The following is a 15,100-nucleotide window of genomic DNA, read 5'->3' on the forward strand; positions in this document are numbered from 1 at the left end:
TTTAATTTTTTTTATTTAATAATTAGTAAAAATTAATGTAAATTATTAATAATTAATTATCAAAATTATTAAAAGTTTCCAATTTAATAATTTTCAAAAAATATTAAAATTTCTAAATAATTATGAAAATTATAAATATAGCTAAAATTAATTTATTAAATTATTATCAAATTAATATAATATTATTTTATTAAATTACACAAAAAAATAAGACATTTTATATGCAAATCAAGCTTCAAGTTCGAATCCGGGCTCAAACCTGAACATTTTCTATTAATATAGAGGCAAAGCCCGGGCCGACCCGGCCCATAAACAGGCCTACTAATGAGATGATTAGTCATATGGAAAGTCTTGAGTCTGGGATACCTTAATTATTAACTTTACTCCACTCCTCTTTCCATATTTTTGACAAGTGTTCACTGCTTAAGTTTGCCTTGGTGGTAATATAAATTTTGTTTTCATATGGAAAAACCTTACATGCAAATATAGTAAATAAGAGATTGGTATGAATGAAATTACAGAACTTAATTGCTTTGAGGAAGTGACTAACATTGAATGACGGCATCGGTCCCTATCTTGGCTAGCTAAAATTTATTAATTCCCAATTGCTATTATTATTTTTTATCGGTTCACCTAAGCAGTGGTAATATCGGTTGATCTTGATTACCCCATTCTGGCCCCAACCTACATATGTAAATACATTTGTATGTATCAAATTCCAAAGCATTTGACTTTTAAAAACAGATTTTTTTTTAAGCCCGAAGGCAAATTCATTGACCAGGTCGTGGAAATTCTCCAAGGTGGTTCTAAGTCTGAAGATAGTGAATCCACCAGCTCTTTTGCATCACTCTCCAAGGAAATGTAATCCATCTTCATGTTTTCTTTTTTTTGATAGATTAACAATCTGAGCTAACATATGAGTTGCCCTATTTAAAGTTCGAGGAATATAGGCAAATGCTGTGGAGCTGCGAAAGAGCCATATACACACCGCAAACAACTCAGCACGGGGAAATGCTGTGGGGCGCCCGTACGCCAATGCAAATTTGACTTAGGGATTAATATGGTTCTGCCATGGGGCTAATATGATGCCAATAAGTGCAAACCTAAAAGACTAATATACTGCTGTGACATAGATACTAAATTGAACTGATGTGAGTTAAAAAAAAATGCATGCTACTGTAACAGTGAACCAAAACTGGGCTGAAATGGTATCAAAACAATGCAGACCTATAAAGCTACATGTTGCAGCAACAGGGATCCTGAATTGGGCTTAAATGATGCCAAAACAAAATTGCAGGCTGATAGAGCTACATGCTGCAGCAACAGTGGGTCCTAATGGTCCTAATGAGCTGAAGCGAGAGCAAATAGTTCAGAATAGCAGACTTAAGCAATCTATCAAACATGATGATTTTGTGGAAAAGAAGGGCTAGGATAGAGTTTTGAAATGGTTGCACTCTTGTGTTATTTACAGCAGGAAAAAGGCTAACAGAGGATCACATAAAGGCCAAGTTCTACTGGTATTTACAGCAGAGGAACACCTCACAGAGGGGCCTCATGGCGGTTTATACGGGTTAATGGCATTTAATTTCCAGCACTAAAGGGGATTCAAAATGAGAGGTTCAAGTTTCAAAAGAAAATTACACTTCCAGTTCCATACATCTACATTAATACCTCCAATTTCAACCCAACATCAAAATAACCTCCAAATTGCTACTCCACCCAACCATTCATTCATAATGCCAGCTCATACTCCCTCTTCACAATCACTCAACAACCAAATGCATCTTCGAAGCACAAAGAATAGTCATTCATCCAGGAGCCAAGAATCATCTAACCATAATCATCAAGTCAAACTCCAACATCTACTCGGCCTAAAAAAACCAAAGCAAAACACAGATTATTTTATCACTAGGGACAGCAAATGAAGAAAACCAAACCACACAAATACTAAGAAGCAAAGTAAAAGCAAACCAAAAATCTTGAAAACATTTTTCTTTTTCTTCCTTTTCTTCAAGAATGCAAAAGGAATTGAAAACAGAAACTTCCCCTTTTCTTTTCTTTTTCAAAAATACCAAGCGAAACCACAAAAAAATAATGAAATGTAATATCAACAGAACTGTATCCACAAATCACATTCTGTATACATGCTGAAACTAAAGATGGGATAATTATTGATCCACATTCAAAATACAAGCAATGCTTAGTCATTTTCATGAAGTTCAAAGAGTCCTAACCCTGCCTATATGATGAAAAAAGATCATGAACATCTAGAATAGTTATGGCCTCTCAATTGGCATCTTAAATGAAAAGAAAAAAGAGGAATATTCTAAGTTCTAATGCAGGCCGCAACAATGGAAACTCTATGTGAGCTTGAGAGCTGTACTCGAAGTAGAGGAGAGGAGAAGAACACCATTGGTATGCTGTAAATGTCGAACTGTACTGGCCAGTCGACCATGCTATTGTTTATATTTGAATGTAGTACAATGATACAAGTAATTACTGGAATGCCCCTGATTAGTGATGGGACACCCAGTTAACTTAAAACATTAAACAGGCTTAGGCCCATTAACACAGGCCCAGTTACAGGATAACTTAAAGTATGGGCTAATAAGAACTCTTATCAGCCGAACACTCATACAAAGAGACTTCATTCTAACATTCTAACACTCCCCCTCAAGCTAAGCATGAATATCAATCATGTTTATCTTGCCAAGTATGTCCCTGAAGTTTGTTGCTACCAGCCCTTTAGTCAATACATCTGCAATTTGCATCTCGGATAGAGTATAAGGCACACAGAGCTCTCCCGAGACAATTCTCTCTCTGACAAAGTGTCAATCAATTTCAAAATGTTTTGTCCTGTCATGCTGCACGAGATTGTTGGCAATGTTGATAGTAGCTTTATTATCACAATACAGCCTGAGAGGACCCTTAGCCTTAATACCAAGCTCATTAAGAAGAGTTTTGAGCCATAAGAGTTCAGCAACCCCGTGTGCCATAGCTCGGTATTCTGCTTTTGCACTTGATCTAGCCACAACATTCCGCTTCTTACTGTGCCATGTGACCAGGTTTCCTCCCAATAATGTACAGTAACCTGAGGTTGATTTTCTGTCTCCAACAGACCCAACCTAATCTGCATCACTGTAGGCTTCAATTTCAAATCTGCTATTTTTCCTGAATAGAATTCCTTTCCCTGGGCAAGTCTTCAAGTACCTGAGAATTCTTTCCACTGCTATCATATGAGGGATCTTTGGTGAGTGCATGAATTGACTGACAACATGCACTGCATAGGCAATGTCTGGCCGAGTAAGGGACAAGTATATCAGCTTTCCTACCAATTTTTGGTACCTCTCTTTATCACAGTATTCCTCACCCATTGATTCTTGTAGTCCATGGTTCGGTTCTATTGGAGTGTCTGCTAGCCTGCACCCCATCATGCCTGTTTCCTCTAGGAGATCTAGCACATATTTCCGCTGACATATGTAGATTCCTTCTCTTGATCTAGCAACTTCAATCCCAAGAAAATATCTCAAATTTCCTAGGTCTTTGATCTCAAATTCTGAAGCTAAGAACTCCTTCAGCCTCTTCATCTCTTCCACATCATTTCCAGTAATCACCATATCATCCACATAAACAATGAGTGCCATAAGTTTGTCATCCTGTCTCCTTGTAAACAATGTATGATCTGCACTGCTCTGAGTGTACTCCACTTTCTTCATGGCCATACAAAGTCTCTCGAACCATGCCCGGGGGGACTGCTTCAAACCATATAATGCTTTCTTTAGTTTACACGCCTTCTTTCCAACATCATAGCCTGGTGGGGGTTCCATGAATACCTCTTCATGAAAATCACCATTTAGAAAGGCATTCTTCACATCCAGCTGATGGAGTTCCCAAGAGAAATTTGCTACTGGTGACAGTAGAACCCGGATTGTGTTGAACTTTGCCACTGGGGCAAAGGTTTCTTTGTAGTCAATTCCTTCCTTTTGTGTAAATCCCTTTGCCACAAGTCTGGCCTTGTATCTCTCGATTGACCCATCTTCCCTGTGCTTTACTGTGAATACCCACTTGCACCCAACAGTGCCTTTCCCCTCTGCCAGGACCACCAATTCCCACGTTCTTGCTTTCATTAGGGCTTTCATCTCTTCATTCATGGCTTCTTTCCACCTTAGATCAAACGCCGACTCTGAGTACCTGGAAGGGACACATACAAAAGAAAGAGCAGACACAAAGGAGTGATAGGCAGGAGATAAGTGTGAGTAAGAAACAAAATCAGCTATGGGATGCCAGGTGGTACAAGAACGAATAGGCTTACAGAGAGCAATAGGAAGATCCAAATCCGAAGTGAGTGAGTCAGAATTACCTTGGATTGCAGAGACAGATTGATCTAAGTTCAACTGGTTGCAATCATGAGGTTGAGGGCCCTTCTTCCTTCTGCTGTATGTAAGTATGTCTTTCTCTTGCCTACTGGAACCCTCAGGAGCATCTGCTGTATCAGGAGAAGTAACTGGCACATTGGGAGCCTCACTAGGTTGACCCGGAATGTCACAGCTAGGAGTAGTGGAAGGTGATGAAAGGGGAACAAAAAAGAAGGGAGAATGAGAATCCTCTTCCAACCCACTAGTCTCCCCATGAAGAGGATTCTGAGAAGACTGGAAATAGGGTTAAGACTCAAAAAAGGCTACATCTCTGGTGATATACTTTTTCTTGGAGACAGGATCATAACACTTGTACCCCTTTTGTGTAGGAGAGTACCCCAAAAATATTCCCTTCGTCGCCTTGGGATCCAGCTTGGTTTTCTTTGGATCCTTCACATGTATGAAGCATGTACAGCCAAAAACCCGTGGGGGAAGAGATAATTTTGAAAGAGTGGGACACAAAACAGAGAAAGGAGTCTTCATACCCAATACCTTAGATGGCATCCGATTTATCAGGTATGATGCAGTGAGTATAGCTTGAGACCAATATTGCTTGGGCACTTTGTGCTAGAATAGTAGGGCTCAAGTTGTCTCCAGTAGGTGCTTGTTCTTGCGCTCAGCAACCCCATTTTGCCGAGGGGTGTTAGCATAGGATGATTGGTGTAACATTCCTGCATCTTCCATGAATGAGTTCAGGGATCTTTCAAAGTATTCAATCACATTGTCTGACCAGAATTGCTTAATCTTCTTATCAAATTGTGTTTCAGTCATCTTGCAAAAAACCATAGTTACCCGTGATACTTCATCACGTTCTTTTAACAGATAAATCCAAGTGCACCGAGAATAATGGTCAATAAAACTAATAAAGTAACGGAAGCCATCAATGGAAACAATGGGTGAAGGTCCCCAGACATCAGAATGAACCAAATCAAAAGGAGCTCGAATTTCATTACTAGAAATTGGATACACTGTTCTACATTGTTTTGACATTTGACACACATCACAAATTAAACTTTGACTTGGAATTCCCTTAAACAATTCGGAAAACAGCATTGCTAAGGAAGAGAAAGACACATGACCTAGCCTAGCATGCCACAGGTGCAGCCTAGCTATTGACTCCACACTTTCCGGACTAGTAGTAGCAAAAGCTTGTAGGGCTGAGCCGATGTCTGCATCAAAATAGTAGAGGCCCCCATACTCATGACCACTCCCAGTCGTTCTCCTCGTCAATCTGTCCTGGAAGACACAATGAGAAGGAAAAAAGGTTATACTGCAGTTCAAATTTTTTGTAAGCTTTGAAACAGACAAAAGATTTGAGGTAAGACTAGGAACATGTAGGACTGATTTAAGAGAGAGATCCTTGCTTAGGTCAACCATCCCCTTTCCAGAGATGGTGGAGAGAAACCCATAAGCCACTCTCATCTTATCCTGGCCAGACAACAAATGATATGAAGAGAATAAGGAGGACATATGTGTCATATGGTCAGTGGCTCCGGAATCAATCACCCAAGAGGCGGAATTAATGGAACTAGTTGCACTAAATGCAAAGATTGTACCTGATTTGGCAAGAGAGGTGGAAGCTAAAGAATTGTTCTTTAGATGGGCTAATGCCCGGTTGAGGACCTCTACCTCACTAGCTGTGAAGCCCAAAGTACTTGGTCCAGAGGAGTCGGCAACCTGCCCTGTGGAGGAAGAGGACACTGTCGGAGTACTCTGTGAGTTGTCACTACTGTTGTTGGTGGCAAGATTCCCACTTGTTGTGTGACCCTTATGTTGCCTTTTGTCCTTTCTCAAAACAGTTGGCTTCAGATGAGGATACAAGACCCAACATTTCTCTTTTGTGTACTTCTCACCACCACAATGGGTACACTTAAGGGACTTCTTGTCTGGATATCTATTTCCCTCAGTGGAGACTAGGGCTGAATGTTCTCCAGATAGTCCAGTTGACTGTGTCTGGGAGTCAACTTGCATTTCCCTTCTCCTGACTTCTTCATTCCTCACCAGGTAATAGACATGGTGAAGCTCTGGTAATTCATCTCTCCCTAGAATTTGTGGCCTTATACCCTCATATACTGGGTCTAGGCCAGCTAGAAACTTGAAGGCTCTGCTCTCTTCAATTTGCTTATCATGTCTCTCCTTGTCCCTGGCATTTTCCCAATCCAATATCAAGTGATGATCAAGCTCTTCCTAAAGGCCTTCCAGGGTTGCAAAATATGTTGCCACTGACATGTCCCCTTGCCTTAGAGCTGCAATATCTTGGTTTAATCTGTAGATTCTAGCATTGTTCTTTTTCTGGCCGTAGGTCTTGGATACTTTCTCCCAAATCTTCGCGGCTATGGGGAAATGATGAACAGTTCTAGCCACCCGAGGAGTCATGGAGGCCAGCAACCAAGACATGACTGTGGCATTCTCCTTGCGCCACACGACATGCTCAGGACGACCAACTTCAAGTTCTTTCTTGTCTCCATCCAGATAGCCGGTGAGATCACGAGAAGTAATGAACAACCTTGCTGAGACGGACCACTCTCTGAAGTTATATTCATCCAGCAACACGTTTGTAATCTGTAAACTGTGCAGATTAGGGTTTTCCAGGTTAGAGAACCTTGCGGCAGGTCTGTTATCTCTGGAGGAAACTTCTCCGGATAGTGAGGACATGCTGACTTCAGTCTTAGAGTAGTTCGGGTACAGTGCTGGACAATCTGGAGCAGGCAGCTCCCTAGGTAGTCTTCACTTGAGCTGAAGCAGTTCGGGTACAGTAGTGGAGAGAGGTTCCAGACTGATAACCAACCTGAACTTGGAGCTGTTTACCACTGTGCTATGCTGGTTTTGCTGGGGCTTCAAAGCTGCAGTTGTGGAGAAGCTCTCCCCCTTTTGGCTAGGGCTAGGACTGCTGAAATCAGTCCTCAACTAGGTCTGTCCTATACAGACCTCTCTTAGTAGCCAAATAGCTACTATTTGCTGAAAAAATAACCTAGTAGGACATCCACTTCTGGGCCTTACCTCCCTTGAGCCCTACAACCAAGGGAAACCCTAGGTTCGAATCTGCTTTGTTCTCTTACAACCCTAGTTTTTTTCAGCAACCCAGAAAAGAAGAAGGAAAGAACAGCAAGAGAAGAGAGAGTAGAAGCTAGTGCGCCTGCTGAAACCAAAGAGAAGCTAGTGCTCTGATACCATGTGAGCTTGAGAGCTGTACTCGAAGTAGAGGAGAGGAGAAGAACACCACTGATATGCTGTAAATGTCGAACTGTACTAGCCAGTCGACCATGCTATTATTTATATTTGAATGTAGTACAATGATACAAGTAATTATTGGAATGCCCCTGATTAGTGATGGGACACCCAGTTAACTTAAAACATTAAACAGGCTTAGGCCCATTAACACAGGCCCAGTTACAGGATAACTTAAACTTAAGTATGGACTAATAAGAACTCTTATCAGCCGAACACTCATACAAAGAGACTTCATTCTAACATTCTAACACTCTAAGCATGCCAAGTTCCACTTCATGTAATGCATTTCGAAGAGACAAACAGATCCTAAAGCAACAAAACTAAATGCAATCAGAGCTCTTCATCACCAAACCAATATCCAAATAGAATCAGATTAAATTTCATTCGCTTGTAGCTCTATTATACAAAATGAGAAAAAGGAAAGAAACTGAACTGCATGACCATATGGTAATTAAAAATAAATAGCAAACTACCTTAAACCACATCTTATTTACAAATATATGCATATAAACAAACATTTCTGAACTTGTATTGTTTTGCCGTCCTTAATGGTATTTTTATCAACAACAAACAAAATATTTTATTAATATCAAAGAGATGTATACATCATAGACTTAAAATGGTGTATAGCCTCAGCTATTCTTCTATTTCATTCTAGCAAGGGTCATGAATCTCTAATATGGACCCATGCTTGAATGAAATGCTGAAGTAAATAATAGAAAGAAAAAAATATATTTGAATGAAATGCTGGTGAAAATCCAAAATGTCAACTCCGGGTATTGAGAAAATGCCTGCATGGGCAATAAAATAATATTCAGAATATCCATAAAGTAAACTCCTGGTATTCTTAAACTACACTTGAGGCAGGTTTCTGCATGAAACCTAATACAAACTGAAAATATGAGTGTGACACCTTTTGTTAGGTAAAGCTGGATTTTGGTAGGGTGTAACTTGGGTGGACCCCAATATGAGCCTGGGCCAACCCAACCTGATTTTTTTTTCTCTTGGGTAGACTAAAGCTTAGAGCCAGATCCCTTGAATGTGCATATGGACAATATACATCTTCATACAAAAAAAAAAAATGATAGAGTTACGCATATAGGCTGATATCCATTGATTGCCTCTCCTACCCATTTATCTCTTCCTGCAAAAAGAGTGTTGACACTTGTCAGGAGAGGGAAGAGGCTGCCTACTGCAAGGACACAATGATACTGTAACTTTGTTGTTGTAATGTTGCAGACGACCTAACCAAATGGAAACCTTCTACTAACAACTAATCTCTGGATCCTCTCTCTAAAGCTTCAAAAAACCATACCTCCCCCTCTCTCTACACAACTGGGAGGGGGGATCCAATCTCAACAAACTCTACCAGGTGAATCTCATTCATTATGTAAACCGTGCAAAAAAAGTCACTCATTCACTTGCTTCCAGGGATATCAAAGGTGACCCATGGATATATCCCTATGGAGAAGTCGTCTTGGCTGTCCAGATTAATCTCTGTGGATACGCCCCATTGTAATTTGACCTCTTTATAATATGCTTCACTAGTTCCAAAAAAAATGGAAGGTTGTATATAGCCCTCGATGCTCTTACAAAGAGCTCATTAGAAGTTGGAAATCCTGTGCTAAGAAGTGACTTGCCCACCGGGAAGGATCTTCAATAGAAGATTCAAAGTACTGTGTTGAGACATAGGGGCAGCTCAAGTAAATTTTATAATATTTTATAATATTTTATAAACCCATACAACTATATGTGTCCTGCATTTGAGGAAACAATGTCATAGCTCAGATATGAAAAACTTGAATAGTTAGTAACTTAGGGAAGTAGGAAACTAAGAATATCTTTCTAGTTGATGAGAAACTACTATAAACCTGTGAATCAAGCAAGTATACAGCACAGAACTTATTTCCTCTCTAAAGAGCACATCTTATTTACAATATATGCATATAAACAAACCTTTTTGAACTTGTATCGTTTTGCCATCCTTAATGGTATTTTTATTGTAGAGAACACTGATGTGGACCCCACTGCTGTGGTCCCCACTGTGTTCGTATGGCAGCATATTTTTTGTTAGTTATGTCAGTGTTAGTTGGTAGTTATTTCAATTTGTTATTTCAGATTTATTATTAGTTTATTTGCCATGTAAGCAATAAGGGCAATTCAGCCCTTCTACAATTAGTCAACATATATAAATATTAAGAGTGGGTCGGCAGATCTACTGATCAATCCTCTCTCTCTTTTCAAAATCTCTTCGTGTGCTTCTTCTCTTTTCTCCCTCTCTTCTTCTCTTCTGAAATTTCTTCTTTCTTTTCTTTGAATTCAAGACTGATTGTAGTCTTGATCGACTACTTTTATCAGCAACAAGCAGAATATTTTATTAATATCAAAGAGATGTATTCATCATAGACTTAAAATGGTGTATAGCCTCAGCTAGCCACTTCTAAAATTACCAAATGGACATGTAAAAAATACTAAATCATAGAAAATAAAAGAGAAGAAGACACAACAAACAACAGAATCCCTGGAGGGGCTTTATACCTACAAATGTAAAGGCTGCCAAGGCAAGATAAAACAGCAAAATTTATCTTTGCAGAGATAGATTACTGAAATCTAGTTCTAGAAGCATAAAATTTATCTCTGCAGTTTCACTTTGAATCTTATCCAATGATTCTGAGGGACCCAGAATCATGTATTCCATTACCCAAGACAAGCCCATTTAATTAATAGAGAAAGGGTTGTTTCCACTGCTTTTTTTTTTTTTAATTTTCTTGGCTCAGTAATGATAACAGCCCATAGGGAGAGAGTTTTGTAGGATGTGGACAATCTAATTCCTTTTTCATTTCATTGTTACTACTGCTACACTCAAAGACAACTTCCCTTCCCTGAAAACATTAATATTGTAAAGCCACCAAATAAGATATTGTTTCAGAAACAGCTAATGTTTAAGGAAACAGTAACATACAAAACCAAAAATTGACATAAAAAATATAACTTTGTAGAAGAGAAAGAGCTTTTTTTTTTTAAATAACAGAAAGAGCATTTGTAACTTCATATTTTCATATAAATACTAAAATCAGATGATGGTTATTAATAGAGCATGAAATTTAGGAGAGGTATGTCTTGGTCCAGCTGTCATTGGTAGTGGAAACTCCTATTGACTTCATTAGTGGAAAAGAGCAATGAGACAGGGAGATCTATCATTTCACTGTTTGCCATTAGTATCAAGACAGTAAAATTCCTGAAGAACCAATAGGATAAAGAATCAATGAGATTTGAGTGTGTTAGTCTTCCCTGAAATAGCCCATTTCTTATTTGTTTAAGTAGTCGTATAATACTACAATCAGCCTTGGGTTTCGAACAGAAAAGAAAAGGAAAAGATAAGAGGAGAGGAAAAGAGAAGTAGAGAGATGGAGAAGGAGAACTTGTAGAGAGGTTTTGAGAAAAGAGAGAGTGGTTGGTGTGTATTAAACAGCCGCCCCACTCCTTAATTTATATACATAGTTTCCTAATTGTAAAAGAACTTTAATGCTTACATGGCAACAAAAGATAAGATTAAAATAAAACTAATCCTAGATAAGATAGGATAAAACTTATCCTACTAGGAAAGCTGATTCTAATCAATTAAATCTAAGTACATCTCAGGGTGCCACACGAGTACTCTTAATGTGGGGTCCACAGTTTCCTACACTCCCCCTCAAGTTGGGTAGTAGATATTTGTCATTCCCAACTTGCATAGATCTTCTTCTAACTTCTTTCTTGAAACAGCCTCGGTGAGAAGGTCTGCAATCTGCATGTCAGAGGTGTAGGGAAGGCATACTTCTTGAGATGTAACCCTTTCTCTGATAAAATGTTAGTCCACTTTGATATGCTTAGTTCTGTCATGCTGTACTGGATTATGGGCTATATTGATGGCTGCCTGATTATCACAGTACAACATTAGGGGTTTCTCATAAACAATACCCAATTCCTCAAGTAATGATCTCAACCATAGAATCTCAACCACACCATTTGCCATGGACCTATATTCAGCTTCAACACTTGAACGAGAAACAACACTTTGTTTCTTACTCTTCCAGGAGACCAGATTACATTCTACAAAGGCACAATATCCAGAGGTAGATCTTCGGTCATCAACACACCCAGCCCAATCAGCATCTATGTAGACTTTTATCTTCATGTGGTCATTTTTCTTGAACAAAATGCCTTTACCTGGGGACCTCTTCAAATATGCTAATATCCTTTCAATCACAAGGAGGTGAGTAGTTCTAGGAGAGTGCATATACTGACCAACTACACTGACTGCATAACTGATGTCAGGTCTTGTGAGGCAAAGATAGAGAAGCTTTCCAACTAGCCGTTGAAACATAGCTTTATCTTCAATAGGCTCTTCACCTTCTACACTAATCCTGTGGTTCTGTTCAATAGGTGTTTCTGCAGGCATAACTCCCAACTTTCATGTTTCTTCTAACTGATCAAGAACATACTTTCGTTGAGAGACAAAAATCCCATGCTTGGATCAAGCTACCTCAATGCCCAAGAAGTATCGTAGTTCCCCCAGATCTTTTACCTCAAACTCTTGATGAAGGAATTGCTTAAGAGACTCAATTTTACTAGTACCGCTCCCAATTACTACAATATCGTCCACATATGCGGCAAGCAAGGTTACGGAGGAACCCACTCTCTTAATAAACAAAGTGTGGCCTGACTGAGCCTGCACATATCCGAACATATCAGGGGCTCGTCTGAATCTATCAAACCATGCTCTGGGGGACTATTTTAGTTCATATAGAGCTTTGTTCAACCGACAAACCTTTCTTGTCTCCATATCATAAAATTATGGAGGCAACTGCATGTAAACTTATTCCTGCAAGTCTCCAGTGAGAGGCGTTTTTAAGATCCATCTGATATAATGGCCAAGAGTAACTAGCTACAAGAGATAATAGTACTCTGATAATGATCATCTTTGCTACTGGTGCAAAAGTTTCTAAGTAATCAATACCATATGTCTGAGTAAATCCTTTTGCAACTAATCGGGCCTTATACCTTTCAACAAAACCATCAGCATTATGTTTCACAGTGAATACCCATCTACATCCAACCGGTTTCTTTCCTTTAGGTTGATCAACTATCTCCCAGGTATTGTTTCTGATGAGGGCATCCATTTCTACTTTTGTTGCATCTTTCCATTCTGGTACTTCCAATGCTTCTTGTATTATTCTGGGAATGGGAATACCAGCAATGGATGCGAGAAAAGACTTGTAGGAAGGAGACAAATGATCATAGGATAGGAATTGATAAATGCAGTGAGTTGTGGTGCAACGACGTTTGACTTTACGGACTGCTATGGGGAGATCAAGGTCACTGAATGAAGGTGAAGGCTCCATGGTTGGATGTCTCTCATCTGTAGTATCTGTGGTACCTGGATCTGGATCTGCAGAAGGAACTGGAGCTACTATGGTACCTGGATCTGGATCTGCAAAAGGAACTGGGGCTACTGTGGTACAAAATTGACCTGTCTCCATCACATGTGTTAGACTCTCACATACTTGCGCCTTTGACATCCTTCTTCACTTAATGGGATTGGAAAAGGAACTTCCGATGAGCTACTCCCGGTTTCACTATTCTCCTCCTAAGGAGAAACCCTTGGATAATAGGGTTTATCCTCAAAGAAAATGACATCCATTGAGACAAATCTTTTTCCAAAAATTGGTTCATAACAGCAATATCCTTTTTGAGTTTGGGCATAACCAAGGAAAATACATTTGAAGGCCTTGGGATCAAATTTGGAACGATGAGGGCCAAGGATTTGAACGAAACAAGTGCACCCAAAGGTTTTGAGGGGAATGGTAAACAATTCTTTATCAGGGTATAAAAGGGTAAATAGAGTTTTCATGTCAAGAACACGTAAGGGAATCCGATTGATGAGATAAACAACTGTAAGAACAGCATCCCCCCAGAAATGTATAGGCACATTTGAGGTAAACATAATGCCTCTGGCTACCTCCAATATGTATCTATTCTTTCTTTTAGCAACCCCATTCTGCTGTGGTGTATGTGGGAAGGTACTCTGATGGATAATCCCATGATCAAACATGTAGGAGGCTAATGGGTTTGCAAAATATTCTTTTGCATTATCGGATCTAAAAATTTTAATTTTAACCCCAAATTGGGTTAAAATCATTTGATGAAAGATTCGGGTTAATGCAAAAACCTCATCTCGAGAACGCATAATGTAAACCCAAGAAAACCAAGTATAAGCATCAACAAATAACAGGAAATATTTGTACCCCCCACGGCTATGGTATGATAGGGTCCCCAAACATCAGTATGCACAATTTCAAAAGGAATATTGCTTCTACTATTACTTAATGAATAGGTTGTCCTGCAATGTTTTGCAAGCTCACAACTTTCACATTTCAAACTAGACATCTAAACAAATTCAAATAAACTAGGAAACAAACTCTTCAAAGCCTGAAAGGATAAATGACCCAGCCTATTATGCCAAAGCATCACCTGATCAACAGACTGAGAAACAAAGGATTTCTTGGTTTCACTATCTTTCTGATGAGCACTTCCTCCAAGTAGGTAGATTCCATTTGTCTCACGGCCAGTCCTAATCACCTTCCTTGTCTCCAGATCCTGAAAAACACATTGATTCGGAAAAAAGGCTACTGAACAATTCTATTTTTTTGTAATGCTACTAACTAAGAGCAAGTTAGCATTAAGCTTAGGAACATGCAAGACGGAGGATAGGGAAATGGCATCAGACAACTTGATGTCTCCTTTGCCAGAAATAGGAACAAGGGATCCATCAACAATGGACACTTTGTCTTTACCAGAAGATAAATGATAGGTAGAGAAAAGTGATGGCAATCCAGTCATATGGTCAAATGCTCCCGAATCTATTATCCAAGAATATTTTGTATTACCTGGAGCTGAAGCATAATAAGCTGAGGCCCAACTACCTGATTGAACAAACGATGAGGTTGAAGGAGCTGATGGTGGCTAAGGATATGAGACTGAGTTACTAACTTCACTTTCCAATTGTGTCAGAGCATCTCGGACAGCAGCTAGGGTGTCTAGAGGAGTGCCTCTTGAGGCCATTAAGGTTGCAATATCAGTGTTGACAGCCATATTGGCATTCCCATTTTTGCTTTTGAGTTTTGCTAGAACTAGATGTGGATGCAACTTCCAACAAGTGTCTTTAGTATGTTTAGATTTCTTGCAATGCTCACATACTAGGTCCTTCTTAGGTTCCTTCTTCATATCCCTTTCTTCATCACCCCCAGATTTGGGCTTAACTACTGCCGGGGCTGATTCAAAAGGCTGTTGCTGTAGCATAACTTTTCTCCTAGTCTCTTCACTATTGGGAATAGGCCTGGGATAAAGTTACACTCTTGTAACAACTGTTGTCTCACAATATCATATTCAGAATTTAGACCAGCCAGGAACTC

The 15,100-nt window shown here is 39.4% G+C and overlaps 1 protein-coding gene across 31 annotated transcripts in view; it reads right to left on the bottom strand.

Moving 5' to 3' along the window:
* Positions 1 to 1,432: 1,432 nt before the first annotated feature.
* LOC148862210 (uncharacterized) overlaps positions 1,433 to 15,100 on the bottom strand; it is an 80,490-nt gene continuing 66,822 nt past the window's right edge. For all 31 annotated transcript variants that reach the window (XM_088984266.1, XM_088984262.1, XM_088984260.1 and 28 more), the window contains one exon: positions 1,433 to 1,871. The gene's annotated coding sequence lies outside the window, so the exon portion shown is untranslated. The remainder of the gene's footprint in view (positions 1,872 to 15,100) is intronic.

Source organism: Nelumbo lutea, chromosome 4 (genome assembly GCF_056320005.1).
Source record: "Nelumbo lutea isolate HS-2025 chromosome 4, American lotus-T2T, whole genome shotgun sequence".
NCBI lineage: Eukaryota > Viridiplantae > Streptophyta > Magnoliopsida > Proteales > Nelumbonaceae > Nelumbo > Nelumbo lutea.